General features: G+C 44.1%; 1 protein-coding gene across 1 annotated transcript in view; it reads right to left on the bottom strand.

Moving 5' to 3' along the window:
* Positions 1-11467, bottom strand: part of SPSB4 (splA/ryanodine receptor domain and SOCS box containing 4) — an 82218-nt gene extending 70751 nt beyond the window's left edge. The window contains exon 1 of the mRNA XM_065748600.1: positions 11408-11467. The gene's annotated coding sequence lies outside the window, so the exon portion shown is untranslated. The remainder of the gene's footprint in view (positions 1-11407) is intronic.
* Positions 11468-14702: the final 3235 nt, after the last annotated feature.

Below are 14702 nucleotides of genomic sequence, written 5' to 3' on the forward strand. Positions count from 1 at the left end.
ACATCCAACACTGCAGCTGAAGCAGCACATACTTTCCAGCTCCTGATCTGACCCGGATGGCTTTAATACTTCCAGCAGAGCTGCCAAACTCCAGTGACAGAAACATATTGTGTCTCTGGCCAAACACAGTGGCCAGGCATTGGAGATGGGCTCCCTGCAGCGAGCTGCTCAGCCTGGTGCAAGGCAGGCTGGGACAGGCTGCAGGGAAGACACTGCTGCACGCAGGGCATCATGAGGGGAGGGAGGGCAGGGCTGGAGAGCACCCAGCCATTGTACTCTGCAAACATGTTGAGGATGAATGCACGAGAACAAGCTCCATTCTGAACAAAAGCGTATTCTTTTGTTTAATAGGAAAATAGGCTTACACAATCACACCATCTGCATCCCTCCTAACCCTTCCCCCTTCACTACTTCAGCCAGCAGTCACCCCCTGTCAAGTCTGAACAGCAGCAGCTCAGAGTAACTACGTTACAACGGAAGGGGCAGCTGGGCAGTGGGCAGGCGCCCTGCAAGTGACCACATGGACTGTCAGGTTGGACTGCAAGCCAATGGCTGAGAAGGAGCACCAAACCCAACGAGCCTACTTCAAGCTGTAATTGCAGGCAAGGCATCCTGCAGGCTTCAAGTCAAGTCCTGAAGGGAGCAGGAAGAAACGCTTCATTAGCCCTGCAGTTTCTAGAGAGATTTCTTTTAAAGAACAGAGGTAAAGTAAACAGACTTCATACATCTTAAGGAAGCAGCATCAGAAATTCAGACCATGAACTGATTTATGATGGTTTTATATTTCCCAAGTGAGGTTACAAAGTGACACGGAGCCCTTGAGCTCTGACAAAGAGACCAAACAACTTCCTCTTAAATAAACAAATATTTTCTCAAAAAGAAAAAAAAAGGATAAAATAGTAAAAAAAGCAACAGCAGTGAACTTCATCTGTCTTGAACGTGCCCTTGCTAAAGCCCATCCGTCAGTAGCAAACAATTGCACAGACAAATGGGAATGAAGGAGTAATAACACAAACTACCTGAACTCCAACAACAAAATTATATTTTCTCATAGACTTAAAAGCTTCCTCATTATACAGAGTAGCATTTTGTTGTGTTTGCTGTTAATTAAATAAGCAGAGCATTTAGTAATGCAGAGGAGTCTGGGAAAGTCCATAGGGATTTAGAGTTAAAGCTGTACAGCCACCTATGTCCTCACAGTAAGCATCTCTTGACTCCTGAAGGCACAAGGGTTGCCTATGTGAGGAGCTGGGACAGGTCCTCCTGTGGGAGAGGCCAGGCACAGTGCTTTTTCCTTTCTAGATCTTCCGTTTTACCAGTTAGACACAGAAGAAGGGCTGATTTCTCAAACAAATATTATTTTACAGAGTAAAAAGCATCGCCATTACCTAGACTTTCCACTGTTAGAACCAAAGAGGGCCTCCAACTAGGAAAAGCTGTAGTGAAAGATGTTGTCACTGAGAAGTGTTTACATCTCCTTACTACTGGTCTAACAGAGCACATCCCAGAAGAATTTCATGCTACAAGTGCCAACAATTCCAGATATTTCTGACCACAGGGAAGTACTTAAAACAAAACAACCCACGAGACTTCCTGACAGAGGTATGGACAGAAATAAATCAGCTTTGTTCCTACCTACAGGAATCTCAACACAGACTGATACATAAGCTCAAGTGCAAGGGCTGTTTCTCAAAATAACTTCCTGCTTGAGTTCCTGCTGCTAAGCAGTCTTCTGCAGACTTTTCTTTCAAGCAGTATTTCATTACTGATTTATTTCATTCTTGAATGCACTGGGGGAAAAGAGTGGGGAGAAAAAAATAAAAAGCAAATTGTTTGGAAAAAAAAAGCTGTACCAGGATACAATTTCTGATAGTAATAAAAAGATATCAGTGCTCAAGGTTTTAGTTCACTAGGAGTATACACAGACAATTAGCATAATATTCTGGAAGCCTTGCCAAAGCTATACAAAAATGTGCACGCTTCGATTAAACTTTACTTGAGAAAAACATATTTGATATGATTGTAAAGAACCTTTGAGCCTTCATCTTCATTTGCAGGCACCATTTACCTAGTAACCCTAGCAGGCCCCACTTTGCCCTGGAGAGAATATGCTCAGTCTAAGTTTGGATCAGCAGTACTATGTACAAAATGGAAGAACTGAACTCCAGCAACAGAGAGGAAGAAAAAAAATAATGCACTCTTGTTTCAGAGTTCTTAGTTCTGGAAAAAGTAGTGAAACCCTAGACTGCAATGGGATGTACAGACCACCTTGGTTTCCATCATAATGAGGAATAAAAAAGACATTTAGAAATGTCTTTAAAGTTATGACACTACCTTCAGGAATAAAAGATTTCCACTTCCCCAGTGAGTTATAAAACCGTAACACGCTCAATATGGCCTATGCTACCAAACAAACATGAGAATCATTTTCCCTTCTCAACTTTATCAGAGCTGGATTTGGTTTCTTTTACCATTCTCAAGAGCAGCACTGACAGGAGGGAATACAGTTTGCTAACATGAAGGAAGGAAAGACCAGATATTTTAGTTCCATTGCATGCCTTCTTCAACACAGACTTCCAGCACAGGGCCTACCCTTCACAATCCCCATCTCCCCACAGCCTCTTTCTTTCCATCCTTTTTCTGCATGTCACGTTGTCAGCTGTTTAGTACTGTGACGCCCTTCTCCCAAGAAATCTGGAAGTCACAAATAGCTTGCTTACTCATGCAGCCTTCCTAGTGGACTTACATCTGGCTCTCATGTTAGGACTCAACAATTCACAAAAGAGCTATCCTCAAAGAAATTGCAATTAAGTGGGATTGTTTATAAAAGTTAACCAGCTTTCATTAGTCATTGAGACACAAGCTTCTTCACCAAACTCATCCCAGCTGCATAACAGAAAGAAAGACCTCTGTGTGTTACCATCAGGAATTCTCCTTCTTTCTAAGGACTACAGTTTGCCCCCACCCCACCTCTCCATACAAGCTCTCCTGACCTCCCTTCATACTCATCACCACAGGGAATCTCCAGCAGATGCTGTTTCTATTTTCTCCTCTGGCACCGGCCCACTTCAGTTCCTGAAAGAGCACTTATTTATTTGCAGCTGACTTTGTCATTTGGAAACATTAACCTGACCCATGGGTGGGATTAATCTGACAATATTTAGATTCTGTGATGTACATGATCTCATCATTAGGATAAAATTAAGGTCTGTAAATGTCCAATTTGCAATGAATATAAAAAGTGACTTCTACAGAATTAGAGGAGATGATTGAATTCACCTCGTACAGCACAGACCCAACACACTAACTCACTTAATATTCTTCTCATAAGCAATGTAAAGAATGGGGAAGAAATAGATGCATATATGAAAACCACCAAAATCATTTGGACATTCTTCCTGCTGCTTAGTACGAGTTTAAGATGTTTACATCTAACCTCACAGCATAGGCTTTTCAGGCTAGTGCAGACTCCTGGCACTGCTGAAAAGACAGACCACAGGATCACACTCACCTACCACCTTTCAGCAGGCAGCATATACTTGGTTCAACATAAAAACATGACTCACCCTAATTCTAAAAAATTATGTCATGGCTTTTGGGTAGCACAGTATAATCCAGAGGAAGAGAGAAGCTTGAAGTAGCATCAAGGTCTTCTCTGAAATTCTTGTAAGCAAAATAAGATAGAAGCACAGGTCCCAGTTTCCAAAGCTACCACATGGCTTTAATGACCATCAATGTGCTAATCTAATGAAATCACAAGATTTAATACCGTAAAAGTACTTCACTTTATTCAGAAAATCGTTCAAAATCATCTGTGGCTGTGTACTATTGGCATTGAGGCACATTTCTTCTGGGACGGCAAGCTAGCACCAGAAGGAAAGATCTCTAATTAGTAAATTAACAGTTTGCTAGGCCAGCAGTTTTAAACAGGAGAGATCAGCCACACTGGGCTCCAGACTGCAGTGCCCAGAAGTCAGCACTAGGTTTGTGCTGCAGTAGCTACTAACAGGTGGGTTCCCAACTACCACCAGGGGCTGTGGGACATGCAGAAATTGGTTCTGGCTCAGGCCGCTGTTCTGTGCTCTAAAAAACAGAGAATACTACAATATCCTCTAACATAACCACTGCGCTTACTAGAAAGGGAGAAAACTAGAAAGGAGAGAGAGAGGGGGGGAGAGAACTCTGCACTACCATCTAACTTTCCTAACATCCTTATCCCAGTTACCTATCTGATGCTATGAAGATGAAGACTTTGGATAGGCAAAAGGATGTACCTGGTAAGGACACTGGTGGTGAAGCCAGGAATCTCAGGTAGCCTCCCAAGTGGTTGCTAAGATTCCCTTGTTTGGGAACCACTGCCTTAAAGCAGTAGTCAGAAGAACAAAGGAGCAGCCAGGCAAGGAGAGGAGGAAAAATATTTACTGAACTGTGCCACAGCTGCAGCCAACACAGACATCCAAGAGCAATGAGAAAAGACAGCCTCAAATGCTATAGTTGGAGCACAGTACACAGCATTCTTCAACTAAGAATCTCATGCCTAAAATCCTCCCAGGCAGTGCTTTGGCGAGGCTCTACCACAGCACACGAGCTAAAACTAGCTCACGTAGCACAGGACTGCATTTGGAGCTCATTTTGCACTGAGAAACACAGCTCTGAAGCAGAGTAAAAGGCAAAGGGAAAAAAACACAGCATGCTCTTCTGCAAGGAAGAATTAATAGCAATGTAAGCACAGGGAACTTCCAATATTAATAAAATACGGTAGTCAGTCTCCATTCAACTGCACTGTGCAGAAATCACTATGATTTATGACTTCTGCCTAGATCCAATTGCAGAGGAAAAGAGGCTGTGTGTGCCTCTCATATTAAGCATGTACTGCTTCATGTCTGCGCAGGACACACGAGCAACCAAGGCCTCCTGCTTTACACAGACAAAACATTAAAGGAATTAATTCCTAAGGCAGTGGGAAAATACTACACAAGAGATCTTCCAATCCCCAAATTCTGCCTATTTAAACTAAGCTGCTTAATCAAGTTAACTGAGAGAATTAAGAAAGCACTAAATTCACCAACTATTTCCCAGCCATTCTCAATCTTGTGCTACTTTTCTTGGGCAGAGCTCTCCCACTGGCACTGCACAATCGATCATCAGCCATGGGGCTGATTGCCAGCCACCAGTTTTGCTAAGTACACTATGAAATTTAAACCTACTTTTGTCACTTATTTACAAGCTATTCATGTACTGCATATGAAGTAGATGTAGTGTTCTATGTTAACAAAAAAAATGTAGCTGAATGTGAGCTATAAATGAAAAATATTTGTTTGATAAGACAAACAGGACAGAAGTTTATCATCTTACAGTACAGATGATTCTGTAAGCTGAGGAACAGGTAAGAACCCACCAGAATGACAATTATCAGTGTAATAAACAGGAAATTCAATTAAAATGTCATTCTAGAAAACACAGAGCTGAAATGCTTGAAAAACAATTTTTTTTTCCCTGCTAGAAGGCAGAGAGATCAAACTAAAAGATATCCTGCTTTTTTTTTAAAAGCTAGTTGTTACATGCAATAAAATTATCTTCTTCCACCATTAGAGACTTAAATGCACGAACTGAGTTCTGCTAAGAGCCCATCAACCTGTACACCTTTGCTGTAATAGTGACCACTACATTTTCCCCTACAATTGTTTTTATACAATCACCCCAGCTTTGACTCTAGCACGATGCATTTCTTCAGAAACCAAACACAAAACAGCTGTGGAAGCAAAATCCACTATGTGCAAATAATCAGATCAAAAACATGAAAGCAGAATATCTCTCGTGAAGGCCACTTAAGTGGGAACTCTGTGATGAAAGTTTTATTAAATGTCAGTTATGCCTTGGTGTAAGGATATCCAGAGGAAGCATCCCACACACATTTTTCATAACAGGTGCAAACAGATGCCTGCTCTGCACAATTTAGATGCTTGAATGAGTAAGCGTCAGACTGCCTATACTGTCAGTAAAGTTCCTGGGGAACTGAGCTACTTGCTATATTCACTACTATGTTTTCTGCATTCCTAATTCAGACATCTAAATTTATATAGCAGCATATTTCCCACTCTAACAATCAAAACAAACAAGAGATCAATTCACTTATCTTCGTCCATATGCAGGAGCAGGAGTAGACCTCCATGCGCAGGCAGAGCGAACTCTAGTACATTACAGCAACAGTCTATCAATCTCAGCAATCTCTAGCTGCAGGGCAAGAGGAACAGTCTCCTCTCATCTTCTGACACCTTACTTAGTAATTACACGTTAGTCTGTGCTCACTACTTTGTGACATTTCTGCCCAACCTTGGGCATAACTCCCACTAGTACCAACACATTTCACTGCGATGAAAAATAAAGTTTTCAAATTAAAGGAGCACGTTGGCTTGGATTCTCTGAGACTTCCTCCTTCAGCATCCTCTATTAGCAGAAAGTAGACAGAGTGCAGAAGTAAAAGCCAGATCAGTTAAGTCTCATGTCTCTGGAGTGTCAATACATTTCAGCTTCAATTTCCCTTTGGTGTTTTCTTCCAGTAGTCAAATTGTAATGGCCTGGCAGATATGGATTCCTTCTTCTCTTGCACTTTCATTCAGCTTTGCATACAAGTGAATAAGCTGCTAATTCTTGTTAGAGTCTAAGGGTAGGAAACTCAAGCCAATTATCAATGCTATAGATAGCTTGCTGGAAAAAAAAAAAAAAAAAACACTGTAAAACAAAAGACGACCCTATCCCTAGACATGAATTCAAGGCAGCAACCTCATGCACTTTCACTCCTCCCAGCACCACTTAGCAGGAGCCACTCCAGCAGGTGAGGGGGGGCACTGCCAGACACTGCTAAGGTTCCACAGCAAGGAGTTCAATCATACGCAAGTACCTCACAGAAACTGCTGATCTCATCTGTGCCCATTGCTTAAGAAAACTCCTCACACTTCACATTTCATTTCTTAGAACTGATGAATTTTCAGACTCGGTTCACTGAATTGATCACCTTTTCTCCAGATGCATACACATTTTCACACCTTTGGGAGAAGATCGCTGTACTTACAATGCTGAATCTTCAGCAATGAACTACGTGTAAGATTTTTAAGATTACAGGAAACAGTTACATTAGCACTGACCAAAATACAGAGGAACTTCTTTAACTGATACTTTACACATTAAGTAACCAGCAGCCTCAATGCACTATTTGCTTTTCAATAGAAAAGTGGCAAAAAAAAAACCCACCCTTTTTATCTTGCAACATCAAAAACAAGGACTACATAAATATTTAATGAACCATCAGTACGTTGTGAATTACAAGCGTGACTACCACAATTAATATTACCCAGATTTTAGCAGCCCCAGAGACTGACAATATCAAAATCGAAGGAAACAGCAATAGCAAAGCACACGTCAACCGCTCTTTTACAACCCTTTATTGAAGACTTAAGACAGGAAAGTTTCAGGCTTTCTAGTGCACCTTGCTGCTGAGAAAGATCAGCACATACCACAAAGGAATAGTTACAAAGACAGAGCTACAACAATCCAGATCCTGCTTACTTCTCAGGACACAGACCTCCTTCTGCAGGAAGGAAATCTCATTCTTCTGGCAAGGCAGCATAAAGGTGGGACATCTCTCAAAAACCCTCTGCAAGATGTTTCTTAGGAATTGTTAAAATGGAAAGGGACAACCCAGTCAAAATAGCACATAAGCACATTTGAGACCAGGGTAGCAAACAAGGGAAATTCACAAGAAAGCGAACTCAACTAGAGTCTGCTGTATGGCTCTGCAAGAATTAGTCTGCAGTCAGTTCAAAGATGGATTTCATTGCCACGTTTTATGCTGCACACCAGAGCTTACTTGTCATTCAGCCTCTGACAAATCCTCAAAGATAAAGTTGCTAAGTCACCCTCACTCTGTAGCGCAATACAATCCAACTCAGCACCTGACACCCATCACAAACAGGATTAGCCCACAGTGTCCAACCCAAAGATACACAAAAGAGAAGGAAATATAACTGCTGCCGCTTAGCTTTGGTTTAAGTTCAGTTGACTTAATTACAAACAGATCTAGGTCGAGGCTGAACATTCATGCTTCTCAATAAAGAAGAGAATATATAAGGGAAGAACTCCACTGGTCTCTGAGGCAAAAATAATATCCCTTAAAGAAAAATGTCACAGAGTCACAAATACACACAAATATAAGTGGACTAGAAGCTACTATTACATTTTTGGTCCAGAAGTAGGCAAAGAAATGAAAGAAGTGAGCTCTTCCTAAAGGTCTTGATGTGCAGGCCCAGTCTGTAACAGGAAAGAGGTAACTGAAATACATCCATTAGGTTTTAAGCAAATATTGCCAGTCAGATTTTGGCAGTTCTAAGCTGAAAGTCTTCCTCGGGTCTCACTGCTCACATCCACTGTTTGGGCTCCTGAAACATTCAAGCAAGCATTCATGAATGTCAGTGGGTGCCACTTTTTTCCACACGGAGGCATTTGGTTCCACACCTTTGTTTCATACGTATTTCCATGTCAGATGCCACTTTGTCACGCTGCCATCTGTCACATAGCAACAAAATGTAACAGGACATTGGTGGGAAGGTTCAACCTCTGCTGTCATACCACTAACATCCGCCTTGGATATCAGGAACCAACATCATAAAATTGGAGGCGCTGCTTTCAAAGCAGCACTCATACATCAACCAGAGTTCTTCCTATCTTCAACTGCATTTTATTAAGACAGCTTTAAGTCATCGCTGAAAGACGTGTATGTTGCTGAGGGCAGCACAGATTCATCAGCACATACACAATCCCATGAAAAATACGTGTGGGTGAGGTAGCTATCTGGTCTGGCAAGTTTCAGTCCACATCGTATGTTTATTTTCTAACAGTAAGTCCAACAACAGTAATTTACAGAATTATCAGCAAATATTTAGCTACACATAGCAACGTTCATTGAGCTTTGACTTAAGGTTGAATAAATAACCACATTTTTTAAGCACTGGTTCCAGAACAGCAAATGGATCTGTACTAGCTTAATAAATACTTTAAGACCCCAGGACAACATGTGTGGCCAACATTTCCATTAGCGTCAAGCTGTGTGCTGTATTAACGTAACCCAGCAAAACGGAACTAAATGAGCTGCGTCAGTCTAAGCTGAAATCCACCAGCATGGTGCCCCAGTTCACAGAGAGGCCAGCAGGAGCAGGAGACACCAACTTGTGCTCCCCTCTGCCAGCTGCTTCTCTTTGTCCTTCAGCCAGGGCCTATGAAGTCCAGCAACATTTATGTCAAACCTCTACATTCCCCTTTTGAGTATATTATATGAAGAGTGCATTTACTGTCACTAGATGAAGAAGGAAATGGAAGTGAATAGCAACACTGCTCCATGCTGCCATTATTCAAGCTGGGATACAGAGCACCTGAAGTTCTCTAGAAGTCTCATGTTTGCAATGAGGCAATATTGCCCTAGCACGAAAATACAAGAGTAAAGGATGTCAGTGAGCAGCAATGAGCAGCCAAACGAGCTAAAGAGAAAGTGCTGACAGAATGCAACCTCACGTACAGAACTTTGCTCTGGTAAAGGCATCCCTTCAGCTTCTTCTCATCCTCTTCTTCGCTCTCCTGGTGAAGAATTACGGAGACAGTACAGCTGAGTACCTAACTACTACTGCTAATCACTTTAATATAGTATTTTTAACTGTGAACCTATCAGCAAACCATGCAGCTTTCTTCTCCTTCCCTTGTTGCTACTGTGTCTTAAGTGAGTAGGCACGGGAAAAAAAGTCACCAGTTGTCTCAATTAAAAAAAAAAAAAGAAAAAACAAAAAAGATCCAACCAAAGTAACCCTCACACAGCACTCTGGAGTCCAGCACTGACTTCCACTGTGCCAAGTCTTCTCCTTCCCCACAGATACTCAAACAGCACTCCACTAGTGGGCTGGAGTTTTGTCGTTTGTTTTTGTGTTTCTATACACAAAACAATCCAAAACCCAGTGCAAACAAACAAAACCCTCAACTCTCAAAGGCTACTTGCAAAAAGGCAGAACTACCTGATTACATCTAAGCCCTAACTCTGCTGGACAAGCTTCAAAATGGGCATGGGTGATGTTAGCAAGACAACTTGCACTGTGGCCAGCACTGGCCACAGGTGCTGGGCCTGCAGGACAGAGCCCAGCAATGCCCACACACCTGTAGGAGGGCTTTGGCAAGGCTGTGAAGCTCTGCCACTCACCCCTGTGACGTGGGAGCTGTTAGCCTGCACCCCCCCGGTACGACCAGCACCAGGACTCTGAGGCATGTCAGCCACTAAGAGAATCACACCATCAACAATGCCAGTTATAAAACTTTGACTTGCTAAGAGATGTGTGGTATCTGGCATTATTCTGTCAGCAGCACCAAATAATGTCACAGCAATTTGATATTCACATCTCTGACAGGCTGCTTTAGTTATAGAAACAACATTAAAAATGCAGCATCCTTTGAAATAGTTGGAGAAGTGAGGCAAGTTCCAGCCCCAAGCACAATAACGGCTCCGCAGGGCTGGTTCCTCCCTGGGAATTAAGCCTTTCACAACCAGAAGACACTTGATCAGGGATTATTTCTGTCACCAATGGCAAACGTGCTGTGAAAGTTATCAGTCACAACTTATGTTCTGCAGGCAGTATCAAATCAGTGACCAGCCATCCCCACAGAAAGGACGCTTTCCCCGCATAGCACTCCAAGCTGCGAGTACTGAACACAAAGGAACAGAAGTGATTCGCTGCCAGCATGGACACTGCCACATCAACTTCCTCCGCCGCGCTGACACCCTGGCACTCCTCGGGAATGAATGGGGCAGAGCACAGCGTGCAGTGCTCCAGCCCTCGGCTGCAGGAATCGCTGCACGCCAGCACCGCCAGCAGCTGGAGTTTTTAAGAAGTAACAAGGGAACGAATTCGGGCAATACCTTTCTTTGTGGCAAACCAAGCCTCGCGTACAATCAGGTTGCCTCTTCCCCACACGGACAGACGGCTCAATATTTCCAAGCTATCTGAACGGTGAAGCCGATGATCTAGTAGCTGAAAAAGCATGGACTAAAAATCGCCAAATAGTATCTTGCAGCAGGAGGGTTTGCATTCACCAGTGCAAAGTCAAATAAACTCAAGTTTATACGAAAGCTAAATCTTCAGCTAAACTAAAATCTAGGAATAACTCTCTTTCACAACTCAAATAAGTAATTTGTTATTTAGAACGTTACAGTATAAAACATAAAAACACTCCAGAAACGTATTTCTTCTAACGCCAGCATAGAAAACAGCACTGTGTAAAAAAGCACCTCATCTCCACAGACTTCCCGTGCAACAAAACACAGAACTACTCCGAGCAGACGAACCTATCCGTCCCAAACTTACCATAAAAGAACCATCAGAGCAACTCTACGGATCCGCTATGCGACCAGAAGAGCGATCCAGAAGAGAGGACGCGAACTATAAGTAAGCAAACTCCAAGATGAAGCAGAAAGAAACTCGTCGCGACTCGCAGGAGTACTTCCCCACGCGGTGCTCCCGCGGGGGGAGGCGGACCCCGCCGCGCCGGGAGCTGCCCCGGGAGGCACGCAGAGGAGCCGGGCGCTGCCGCACGGCACTGCCCGGAGCCGCGGCCCAGCGGCGAGGCGGGCAGGGCGCCCGGGGGTGGGCGGCGGGGGCCGGGGCGGCGCGCCCCGCTCGACTGCGCCGCGCTCGGCCGGGCCGGGCCGGGCCGCCCGGGAGCCCCGCCCGGTGCCCGGTGCAGGCGGGAGGCGGCCTGGCGCGGCTACCGGGCTTTGTGCGCGCTGCCTCCCCCGGTGCCGCCCGCCGCCGCCGCATGCGAGAGCCGACGCAGCTGGGGAGAGCGGCGGCGGGGACCGCCGTGCCCCCTCGCGAAAGCCGATCCCGCTGATCTCATCGCGGCGGGTCACGAATCCAATGGCCGGGGAATTAACACCAGATGGCGACGCCCCTTCCCCCCGGCACGGCACGGCCCTCCCGTCCGCGGGCGGGCGCCCAAGGCGGCCCCCGCACCCGAGGCTCGGCTGCACGGAGCGCCGCGAGCCGCTCGGTGCCTGAACCGCTCCCAGCCCCTCCGGGCAGAGCGGGCCGAGCGCTGGGCTGCTGCCCGGCAGGGGACGGAACGCTGCGCTGCACCGGCGGAGGTCCGGGAAACGAAGCGAGCGTTTCCGTGGGGTTGAGCGGGAGGTTTCTGCGGTATTTCATCTTTCTAGGCTACGTACATCCAGCCGAATTATACTTTGGGATGCTAAAAATAAGTGCGTGATTCCAGGTAAGTGCTGAGTCACGGCCAGAGCAAGTTCTGTCAAACCCCTGCAAGCTACACAAGTCAAAAGGTGAGCGCGTCCATCACTGCTCATTAATATCTTTAAAACGCTAGCTTGGAACATCAGTGTTTTCTAATCCTTATAACCCTGGATCTAAATTGCCCATCTCCAGGAGCACCATCAGGCACTGTGAGATGATGTGCTTTCCCTCGCACACACTGCTCAGCTCAGAGCTCCACGCATCTCATTTCAGCCTCTTCTTGCACCGCCTATGCACATCCCTCCCCAAAACTTACTGTAAGGAGGAAAACAATGAAGATCAGTCTCTCACAGAGATATAGTAGCAGTCCTTACACTGTGCCTCTTAGGAGTGGCACGAAATAGATGTCTCTTGTGGGCAGAGACAATAAGGGCTTACTGAGGTGAACGACTTACAGTACTTCCCACTGTTTTTTTCCTCAAATTCTACTTCCCCAAGTGCTGCCTATGCTCTGTACTTCTAGGGTGGAGAGTGCAAGAAATTTTTACACCAATTTTCATCATGATATTTACTTTCACATTACTTTTGTTTTAACTGAAGTCTTCAGACCTTAGTGAGTTCAAAGAAGTGAAAAGAGAAAAACCTATGCTTACACCATAAACAACGGAGAGGAGAATCTCAGACCTTAAAGCTGCAAATTTGCATCTTCAGCCAAGATAGCTCAAGATGAGCTGCAGTGCAGTGATCGTTTGCTTCACACATTCCACATGGACAGGACAAGTGTAAGATGATGGCAGTGGGCTTCAGCGGGGATCTGGAGGTGCCTGCAGGGCTCCCACACTCAGAATGTCCTCTGAACTGACATAGGAAGCAGAACTAACATTGAATTCCCCCCTCCCGGCCCTGTGTACACACTTGCCTCCCAGCCACCAATATATTCTGTGCATTAAATAGATGAATGGAAGTTCTGCATGTGTTCTGAAGTCCTTTAAGCCTAGAAAAGGTTATCTCCTGCTCCACCTTCACTCAGGTGGCTGCTGGTTTATACACACACAATGGGAAATCTCAGAAGGAGCACTCTTCCATATTCTTTCTTAGTGGACAAGGTACAGAATTTAAATCCCAAGATTCTCTTGGATTTGAGTGCCAGTAGGATCCACCCCTTGGCTTCCATCTGGGAGAGAAGCTCTAGAATGGGCAATGTTTGAACAGTTATAGGGGAAAGCCTGTGCTTTGATGAATGTTTTGCTTTCTCTTCCTCAGTTTCTAACAGAATTCTTTCCACTAAGCACCTTCCCAGTGCAGCAGTGTCTCCTAGCACTTCCTCTGGAAGTAGGCAGCATGTTTTTCAGTATAAGATGGGATGTGGTTGTTCCTGTCTGTGCCAAGCTCATTGCAAAAAGTGAACTTGGAAAGACCTGCACAGTTTGTAATACTAATTCCACAGAAAAAACTTTTCTATCTTTCCAGCTAGCTTTAGACCCCTAGGTCTGAAAATTGAACAGCACAGAGAAGCATGAGACACACATGAGTCACACATGAGAATCATAGTTTGAAGTTGTATGTTGGCAAACATACCAAAAGCAGAGAACTGCTGAACTTACTTCTTCCCATACGTGTTCATCTCCATGTTAAGTTCCACATTTACAACATGGTTGAACCTTCATGCACCCTCAACTCCACATAAAATATTAGGAAATATTTCCTACACACATATAACAAGTGCTGAGCTCTGACACTCCAATCCCTCTAAGTAACAAAAATTAATTTACTATGATTTTTCTCTCTTGGTTTCTGGGTATATCCAAAAGGCAACATGTGCTCTGGTTCCTGCAGCAGCTCAAGTAAGCATGCAAAACCCATCTCTAAATCCACAGGACAGCACAAACACTGAACTGAGATTTGTGGATTATAAGTACTATGCTTTCTTGCATCACATTTTCTATTTAAAGTACTTAAGAAATCTGTATTTTTTCTAACAACCCCCTCCTCAGTATAGCAATATTAGAATCATCATTCTTATAAAGGAACAAAAGTTGAAAATTATGATGAGTTAATTTCTTGTCTTCACAGATTTTAGAAATCCACATGAAAAACTCTGTCTGGTGACATAGTATCCCTACCATATCTGTCCCTGTAGCAGTGAATTCAAACCTTACCACCTCTATTTCGACCCTATCAAACCTATTAACCAGGAAGCTAGGGTATTTGCATCTCAGTGAGCTGAGAAATGACTACAATGTTCTCCTAGGTCATTGGGCAGAAGTTAGAATTTACTTCTTTGAATACAACCTTGTAGAACCACAACAAGGAAAGCCCACACAGATTAGGAAATCAGTGCTTGCATAAATGGATCATTAGTTCAAAGATTCTGAACAGAGGGTAAATATTGTGAATGCCTCATTTGAGAAATAAGGATGACAT

The sequence above is a fragment of the Cyrtonyx montezumae genome, unplaced genomic scaffold, assembly GCF_038088225.1.
Source record: "Cyrtonyx montezumae isolate F1298 unplaced genomic scaffold, pur_monq_1.0 scaffold_5, whole genome shotgun sequence".
NCBI classification, from domain to species: Eukaryota; Metazoa; Chordata; class Aves; order Galliformes; family Odontophoridae; genus Cyrtonyx; species Cyrtonyx montezumae.